Below are 9,662 nucleotides of genomic sequence, written 5' to 3'. Positions count from 1 at the left end.
TACTTAGAAGCCTTTACCTGCAAGTTTTCAAATATTTCCAAAACCTGCCTCAAATTCTCAGCAGGATGGGGACAACCAAGTAGGAGCCAAGTTCAGCAAGGCCAGATGTGAATGCAGCAGTTTCCTGTTTCTGTGGTTGTCCTCTCCTTTCCAGGCTCAGAAGGAGTATATGGTGCATCTGGATGCACTAAAGTGCTTAAATTTGATAAATTCTGGCCATTCACACTGCTTTCAAGCTGGCATTGAAGTGGTGTGTTGAGGAACAGGATATTCCCTCTGCATTATGTTGTATTGGCCATTGGATAATATCATTTTACAATAGTACTATCAATTTTCCCACCAGTAACACCATTCCCCTTTCAGACTGACTGCCATTTCAGGCATGATAGTGGATCTGTAACTTCAGACAGAAAGTGTGAAGCCTGAGTTCAAACACAACTCACCTCACAACGATGAGGTGAAGAATGCTTTAGTATCATTCAATAGTAAACAATTACCAACACGTATTGGATAGGCCGAAGGTGTCTATACAACTCCCTTTACCAAGAGCAAACTGAAAGTGAATCTGTAGCAGATCTGCAAATGAAACAGTGTAGAACCAGCCCAAGTTGAGGTGAAATTCATCCACAATAAATTGTTGACAATGTTATTGTGCCTCATGTTACGAAGTCTTCCTATAATCTGATATTCATCTTCACACTAGCTTGAATCAGAGCACTTCATTTCAAAGAGAAAAGAACATTAAGTGAATGGACAACTGAAAGTTCAACCATTGATGCAAAAGCTATAATGTTGAAGTTATATAACTTCATAACTCTCGTTTGAGTTATGCAATTGCTAAAGTCATAAAATTTTGCTTTGTCACAGAAGACTTGCTGGTACCTGGAGGGAAAAACATATTTTCAGAAAAACTGAATGAAAAGTTGGACAAAAAACTTGATTTAATACCACCCACAGATAAAACCATTCTCATTGGATTCAGAAAATGGATCAAGATGTTMAAAACGAGTTTCTACTCAGCAGTGAGATAAGTCTACTGTCATTGCTGTTGTCACCAATTTGCTTGTATGTGTGATAAGAGCTTTAAAGCGACGTGCTAGAAGATATTTTGTTTTGTTTTGTTACTGCCTACTGAACTATCTGTGGTTAGAATATATTTCAAAGTACCTGAAGTTACAACAAATTACATAAAGCACGTAAGGTACAGCAAGGTTTACACAGGTGATGCACATTCAATGACAGGAAGCTGCTAACTTGATAGGACACTTCTCCAAAATAGGTCATAATGACCACTGGGAACATTGCAGTAGTCATTTGGAAGCTCTGGCAACTAACATGAAAAGCATCCTGAATCATTTTATCAGAGCTTTACCAACAGAGTAACATCTATCTTCAGATTCATGCAATGAAATGGTTGGCAAATATGTGAGTAATGGCTGTCAAGAGCAAAGTACTTGCCTAGTGCTTTGAACTCCTAAATCGTCTTTCAGGGTGATCCATTTGAACTGGCACATCGTCTTGAAAGCTAAGAATGGCTTTGTTGGATTGTTACCTCTCTAGTGTGTTTTCATGACTAAATAATTTCAGCTTGTATCTGTAAGTAAAGAACATGATGGTTTTGAATATGCATGTCAGAACTGAGATCGCATCAAGAAATTTCAGTTTTGAATGTAAGTAAGAAGTGCTCTTCTTCACTTTTTAGTTCATAGTAATATATCAAGTGAAGTACAGGAAGCCTTCATAATGTTCAAATGTAATTTTCTGTAATACTTCATTGAAGTGAGCAAAGAAAGTGATCAGATAAGAAACATCAGAAGAACACAGATCTGGTTTCAACCTAGCCGCTATGGAGAGACAACAAACTACTCGAATTACCCAGCAATGGTGACCTGGGGCTGCAAATCAAGCAAGACCCTCTTCCCTGATTACTATGAAAAAAGAAAGAAAATCCTGACTTGCAGAGAGTTCTTGATATTCTTAATGTCATTCACAGCTGTAGACTTTTGTGAAGTTAGTTTTCAGTTTAGTGTTAGTGAAAATATACTGTMATTATAAATTAGATGTTAGAAGAGATCTCTGTTTAAAGCTGCCATCAATCCTTCCTACCAAACCTTCACTTTAATTCTGCCAAAAAGCAATCTCAGCTGTCTCAAATTATAAGCACACAGAAGTGTATCAGTTTCTCTTGTGTTTCAACAACTAGTTTAACTATTTCTGGTTAAATTTGGTCTAAGACTGTTACAAAACAAATTATGAAAGTAATATTTCTCAGGGTTCCAAATGTCTAAAGAATGGCAAACACAAAAAGTTCTAAAAAGTGTTTGTCCAGTGTTTGCCCTCTCTTTTCCTGGAGGAGGTCCACTTATTTCTATGGCTTTATTTGGAGAGAGAGTTCTGATCATGGTAAACATTCACAAATCTTCCACMGTAACACTGTTTTCTCTAGCTTATGGAGAATAAAATGTTGATCTTAGTATATACATCTGAGAAAAGGATCCTGTTAATCCCATCTCTACATATTGTTACATTTTATTCATGTCTGAAAAGCTCTCCAAAACCTTCACATTTAAAACTCCAACTGAGGAGATGCTGGAAGAGGCAAGAGAAAGGGAGAGCTGAAACAAAGGTTGGGTTTAAACTTTGGTGATACTCCAGTCCAGAGCAGAATCTCAGTTTTCTGGTCTCTCATTTGTTATTCCAATTTCTGTTATTTGCAAAGCCCTAAACTCATTCAAACCAACAAAAATACAAAATAATACTTTCCAATGCTTTAATTAAAAACTTCTACTCTCTAGTCACTTATACTATCATTTAATTCATATTAACTGTAATTTTGAGGAAAAACAGAATACAGATTTTTTTTCTTCATATATAAAAGCTTAATAAACCACGTAAAGATGGAAATATTCTGTCGCCTGTTTTAAATAAATTATTAAGAAATAATGTTATCCTGAAACCTGAATACTCACATTAAATAGGAGAGCAGATTTCATTTCGTGGTCAATGTATTTATTTTAATCTGCTCATTCTTTGGAAAAAATGAATGAGAATTTAAACATACACAGCAGTTTTACAAGGAGCAACTTTTTTTCTAATTATGTATTCTTTACTTATTAATCAGTGCTACAATTTCCTGTGACATTTAACACAGACACAAGTTATTTTCTTTCCAAAATTTAGCAGTTCACTGTATCACTATACGCATGGCACAAGCATTGCAAATGTAAATAAATGTAGGCGTCTGGGTTTTAACCACTGCTCTCTGAGAAACATCTTTTTAATGTGGTATAACTTGCAATCACACTGAATGTCATCACAGCTTTTGAGAGTGGGCAAGTCTTCATGAAAACTTAATTTTTCACAGAAAATATCCTGGCATTTGTGCAAAAATAATGAAGCCTGTAAAAAAGGAGAGAGAGGAATGTAGCTAATAATCCTATTTATATTCTTATGCACTGCATTTCATTTACCAGAAACAGCATGACTAAATTCTAATAAATAAATATACTAATTGGCCATTGGAAATGCAAATTTCAACTACAATATTTAATGCACTATAATAAAACCCATTACAAGCACCAGCTTTGTAGATGCTTTGATTGTAAATAAGAGATTAGTTTTAAATTCAGATGTGCTGAACAGGTTGGCATAATTTCAGGTAGCAGTGGATTTAGGCTGCTTGCCAACCTGTGAGAAGAGCAGATTTATTAATACCTGCACTGTTTCTACTCTCATATATTCAGCCTGAGTATTTGCTATTTGCTACATTAAATTATAGTGGGTGGCAGATATAAAGGTGATTTTTGTTTTACAGTTTCTTGCAGTTCACTTTCCTTAGTTTTAGAGATTCAGTCAGGCCATATTGTCTTTTCATTTTTCGTCCATGTAAAAATAATATAGCTTAAAGACCACAGGGTAAGACATAGTCTCTCTGAAAATGCGAAAAATAATGTGGCATTTCCCTCACAAGAGGGGTATTGCAAACCTGTGCCTCCACCATCCTTCATTTTCTCATCAATGAGAAGGGTCTGTCTGTGGTACTGACCATCCCAATTCCCATGAAAGCAATGAACAATGAACATTCTCCCACAGCAAATCTGCAGATGGGCTCAAGTATCCTAACTCCATGCCAATTTACATTGGCCAAAAATCTACCCTGCGCTTCACATTGACTCAGATTACCACTGCAAAAGGCTGTGCATGCGACATCACTTGCGCAGACAAAGATCTTGATCCTGCACCACGCATGTCAGTAGGACTTTTGGCCCCAGCGCCCATGAGAGAAAATCAAACACTTAATTTGGGGTAGCGGGTCACAAAGATGCGATTTATACTGATGTTCCTCACTAGGTTGTACTGTTTTTAAGACTTTTATTCTTCTATGGTGTATTTCTATGGCTTCAAACTGTTGCCCAAGGTTTCCTGAGAGAAGGAAATGTTACTGAGATGTTACCATGAACCATCTTTGCCTAAACAGTACTGCCCTGCTGTCAGGTTATCAGATAGTGCTAAAGCCCTTTGAGCTTTCCCAGCCTCAGTCGATTATCTCCCTCAGATGAAGAATTCAGCTGGCACTTTACTAAACATAATTAATGAGTTTTGCTGGCTCAATCTTTAAGATGTTTTAAAGCAGCCTTTATTTAGGGTTGGAATTGGATAGTTTGGCTTTAGAATCCAAATCTCAAGTCTATTGAAACGTTCTGAAAGGAGATGAGACTTCCAATTTTCATGTATATATATATGATAATTAAAGTCATTCAGCTTTTGGTAAACTTTTGAGTCCTACCTCTGAACTTCTTTTTTGGGTTCACCTACATAAAGTCACAACTTCAAAATGTGAGAGATAAAGTGACTTTAAATGTTATCTAAAATGAAGGATTATTACCGTTACAAGGAATCTGAGCATTGACAGCCTAAGCTGTAAATCATAATTGTATCTATTTTATTTGTTAGTTTACATCTAAGTGTTTGAAGAAATGCAGCCGACTCTAAACCACTAGGCTACGCATGGCTAATTAATGTGACTACATGTTGTTACCACTGTTTTCTTTCCAATCCTCTCACCTTAATCATTGTTTCATATATCCACTTGTTGCATCCTGCCTTAAATTAAATTCTAAATTCTTTGGTGCTGGGAGTGTTTCTAGTTCTGCTTTTGCACAACCCCGAAACAGGAGTCTGAGCAGGACCTGAGGGACTTTTATAATAGGAATAATTAATATTGAAATTGGGATGCTTTGGCCTGAAGGGGAAAAGTCAAAAAAGGGAAATTGATTGAGTTGTCTAAAATGAAGTATATTTTCCTTAAAAAAGGCCTGAGTGGCATCTCCAAGTGATGAAATAATCCAGCGGTAGATCTTTTTAACATACCAGGTAAGCACAGAATCTGAGGTAGACAACTTTGACATGTGGTGCAAAGACTCTGAGGCAAGCAGTCCTTTTGTCTTCAAAAGCAGACAGCTTGTGCTCTTTATCTTGAAATTTCGCTCACATTCCCTGATGACATATAAGTTTCCTCAGCAAGTTTCACGGCCAAGTCCCAGCAAGGTTCCAAGCACCCTGAGAAAATCCCAGTCTGTGCACCCAGTATTTTTCCTCTTTCTGTTTTGAAGTGACAGTAGACCTTCCCCACCATCCTAGCTTAAGGACATATGTAAGAAATACCCTTCTAGCAACAATTTGAGAGTATTGGGGTTATTTCCTCATAGGGAARAAGAATGATAAATTTTAATTGGCTTGGGATAAACTTTGATACTCATGGGATCCAATGCATAGGTTCCAGTCTTTCAGAGCTTGGAGAACTGTGCCCAGTGGTCTTATCATTGTCCACTGCAGACTAATCAGCACTTTTGCATCTTTTACAAACTGAATATTTTATAAAATCATCACAAGTTTGGTTAATAAMCTAGATATCCCTGTGGCACATTTTTCAATTTGGAGTATTGTCTGCRGAAATCCAAAGGTTTTTATTCAAATTTATCAATTATTTATGAAAAGAGTCCTTAACTGTAGTATGACAGACCTGGAGACTAAACTTCAATATTCATGAAACCAGGCCAAGCCGTACTTGCTTCAGGGAAGCATTTTCTCCTTCTACTACCACTGCATTTGACTCTCAGCCTTGAAGATGCTGAACTGTTATTAATACATTATCTTAATGATTGTTTTTAGCTAAAACAATAATATGTAATTTCCTGAATATACAAAAAAATTCCCATGAGATTTTATATTTTGATCTTTTATTTCTCATATCCTGTCAAAAGCCCTACAGAAATTATTAATTTCTAGCCTTGCTACATCCTTTTCTCTTAGTTACGACTTGCTGCTGCCAAAGAATAAAATATTATTCAGCCCTCCAGTGTATGAAGAGGGCTCACTGGGGCTCACTCAAGTCCATTCTCTGTCATTGCAACCTGCTGTTTGCACAAATAACATAGCTTTGGGAGTAAAACAGCTAGACTGGATATTTGCAAGGCAGTAGGATATTAATGATCATAAAATGCACTTTCCAGTCCTATCCCGAGAGACACTTTCAAAGTTGTTTTATGASAGACTAGGGAGATCTATTAATGAGTGAAGTAATTGTTAACTATTGGCAAAGATTTACAACTACTACATGCTTCAGATTGCAGAACCATAAATGTCTTTGTAACAATCATGTTGTCTGCAGCAAACAAAAGAGATGCTCACAGAATCAGAGATATGAATGCTATGCTAGCAAAATATATTTTTCTACTTTCTGAAAAAAACACTCAGATAAACAGAAAATTTGGTATCATAACTTCTTATAAAAATATAAACAATAAGTGGAGTAATTTTCCATAAAAGGAACACGATAAAATCTACAATACATTGTTTATGTACAGGCAGACACAAAATTAAACTATATTTCTTCTTTAATTTACAGTGTTTAACTGAGGCACAATATCAGATCCTGATAGTACTATGCTAATTCAAGATGTGCTCGCTTTTGTCTTATTTCCAATATTTAGTTCTTAAAGTAATCTTGTATGCTAATCTGGTATATTTATATACATACACACATATAAATTCATAAAACTATACTATATAGTTATAACATATTTAAATTTAGCCTTTTCGCATGAGGCCAGCAGCATAAAAGAAACTCAAAATTTTCCAACTTCAAGAAACTCAAGAATGGCCAGCTGAAAGTTGGCTCTTGCATGACTGTCTTTTTAGTTCTTTGTGATTCCTGTAAAAGTTCAGTCCTGAACACTTTTCCACCACTGGACAGGCTGGGGAAACTGAGCATCACAACCATGAGTAGCATGGCTTGAACTATTTGCATTCTCTATTTTCCAGTGTTCTTAGGAAGTGTGACTCAGACAGTCTTGAAGTTGCTCTTATTCCAGGAACCAAGTGACTCCCTGAACAGGACGAGAACCTGTGAAGCATTGAGGTAGCTTGGAGCTATGTACACCAGGATATGGTGCCCAAAGTCACATAAAGGGAGGAAAAAAAATTGGTTGACAAAACCCCTTGTTTTCAGTGTGGTGTTTCTTTGTGTTTAGGGATCTCTACTAATACGATATGACTAGCCCACTTACGACAAGCATAAGTATGCACATATATGCAAAGAATTTCCTTCCAGATTACTCCCTAGTGAGTATTAAAAAGAGGCCTCTCTCACTGTTTGTGAGATGTGGAATCACTACCCTACCAAACTTCTCTGTGATCCCATTCACCTCAGAAACCCATGGCCTCATTTTCTCATTCGCTGTACCCACTCCACTCCCAGCAGCTCAGCTGAACTTTTCTCAATATCTTCGACGACTACTCACACCCAAAGGCTCTTGGTGTCAAGTTGCCCAGCTGCCTATGGTCTTTTACTTAAAATCAGTCTGTTCCCTATGTATCATTTCGTACTCTTGTTCTGGCATTGCTCTGTGTTGCCTGAAGCCTCCTGGGATCAGGAGAACACTCTATAGGTGGGAACAGTCCTGATATCTACAGACTTAGAGTCTTCCATACAAACCTGTATTGTTTATGTCCTCAGGTTGTAGGCAGATACCATGTTACAGCATATTTTTAATGCCATATTGTGCCAACACAACAGTTAAATGTGAGCACTATGGCCAAGCCCCTGGTTTGCACAAAAAAAAAAAAAAAAAAAAAAAAAAAAAAGAGAGAGAGAAAGAGAGAGAGAGAGAATGAAGTCTTTCAAAGGTGTAACAATGTTTTCTCCTCTGCATCCACTTCCTTAAACTTTGCAAAAGCCATGCAAAGGCAAAAGATGCAGGGGGAGGATGCATCTGGCTTCATGCAGGCCACCATTGACTCCCTAAGCTGGAGCTTTTGGAAGCCTCTGCTGTTTTCTTTTAGGGGAGAAATTCCTGCACCAGCTTCTCTAGAAAGCAGAGGCCTTTGCAGGGGAGCAGGCGGACTAAAGCAAACCAAGCAGAGAAATAGGTATTTGCACAGCTGAAAAACATTTTTTGCAAGTCATTTTCTCTGTTTCATTTTTGGTTTCACTTCAACTGCTTATGGACCTGTAATTGTCCTTCTTCACGAGCCAATTTTACCTGCTGATAGTTTGAACATTTTAATCATCTTCTGAAAGTCGTTATGATGTGTTTCATCACCTTCAGCACCCTCGCCATAACAATCTTTCTGAGGTATACAATGGGCAGAGCTCAAGAGGATGAGTCAGGAAGAAAAAGTTCTTATTTCAAAATAAATGCTTTCAGAATTTAGTAAGTATGATYTAAAAGGTTTAAAAAATAAATGTAAGAATCATAGCTTAAGGTATGTTATGTTGTTTGTTATGTTTGTTACATTTGAAGGGCTGAAGAGCCCTGGGTAACTGCTTGTAAGTACTCAGCAGTTACAGTAGTCAAGACAGGTAGGGAGGTCATTTTAAGTGTAACTTAATACAATCAAAAAGAAAAAAAGATTTTTATTCACAAGGGGAAGATGGCTAAAATAACACTGAGAAAAATGATATAAGAGATTTCAGAATCTCTCCTAAAGCAGCAAGAAAGGTGATTACCACATTCATGTCATACAGCAAAAGYATGGTCTAAATTTTGTTTTCTGATAGAGCTCAACTCCTTTGTGAGATTTTAGCCCAACAGTTGCATTTTCCTATTTTGTGGATTTCTGATGATCTTATGAAGACTAGTTCAAGGYGGGCTAATGGCCAGGCATGCAACAAACATAAAAGATTTGGTCGGTGTTCTTGAATACAAAATGCACTATCAGTAAATACATGTTCAGTATAAAGGCATTGAAAATGGATATTACACAATAAGTTAATTTCATTTGACAATATACACTTGTGCAATTGATAGTCAGCTGACCTGAACTGGATCTCATATAACTAGCTCTGTTATTTTCTTAAAGATTTTCTTTCCTCAAATGGTATTTTTTACTTTTGTTGTGGATTTTGCCTTTTATGTCAAAAAATCATATAAAGAAATACCCAAAACCCAGCCGAGTCCCATATATGTGTTTACTTAAAAAGTGAAATCATGCAAGGCTTTCTGTAACACATAAAATTGGCCCCCRGTTATGTTTTGGAGTCCTCAGAAATAAAGAACACAGTGGTTCAACATGGCTTGCAACCCTTTTAAAGAAAACCTACCACCTAAACTATGAAGCAATACTCAAAGCACTTTAGTGCCTAAAGTTGTACAYTGTCA

Source organism: Rhea americana, unplaced genomic scaffold, assembly GCF_003343005.1.
Source record: "Rhea americana isolate MKP2758 unplaced genomic scaffold, rheAme1 scaffold_57, whole genome shotgun sequence".
Lineage (NCBI taxonomy): Eukaryota > Metazoa > Chordata > Aves > Rheiformes > Rheidae > Rhea > Rhea americana.
Note: the sequence above shows the minus strand (reverse complement) of the source record.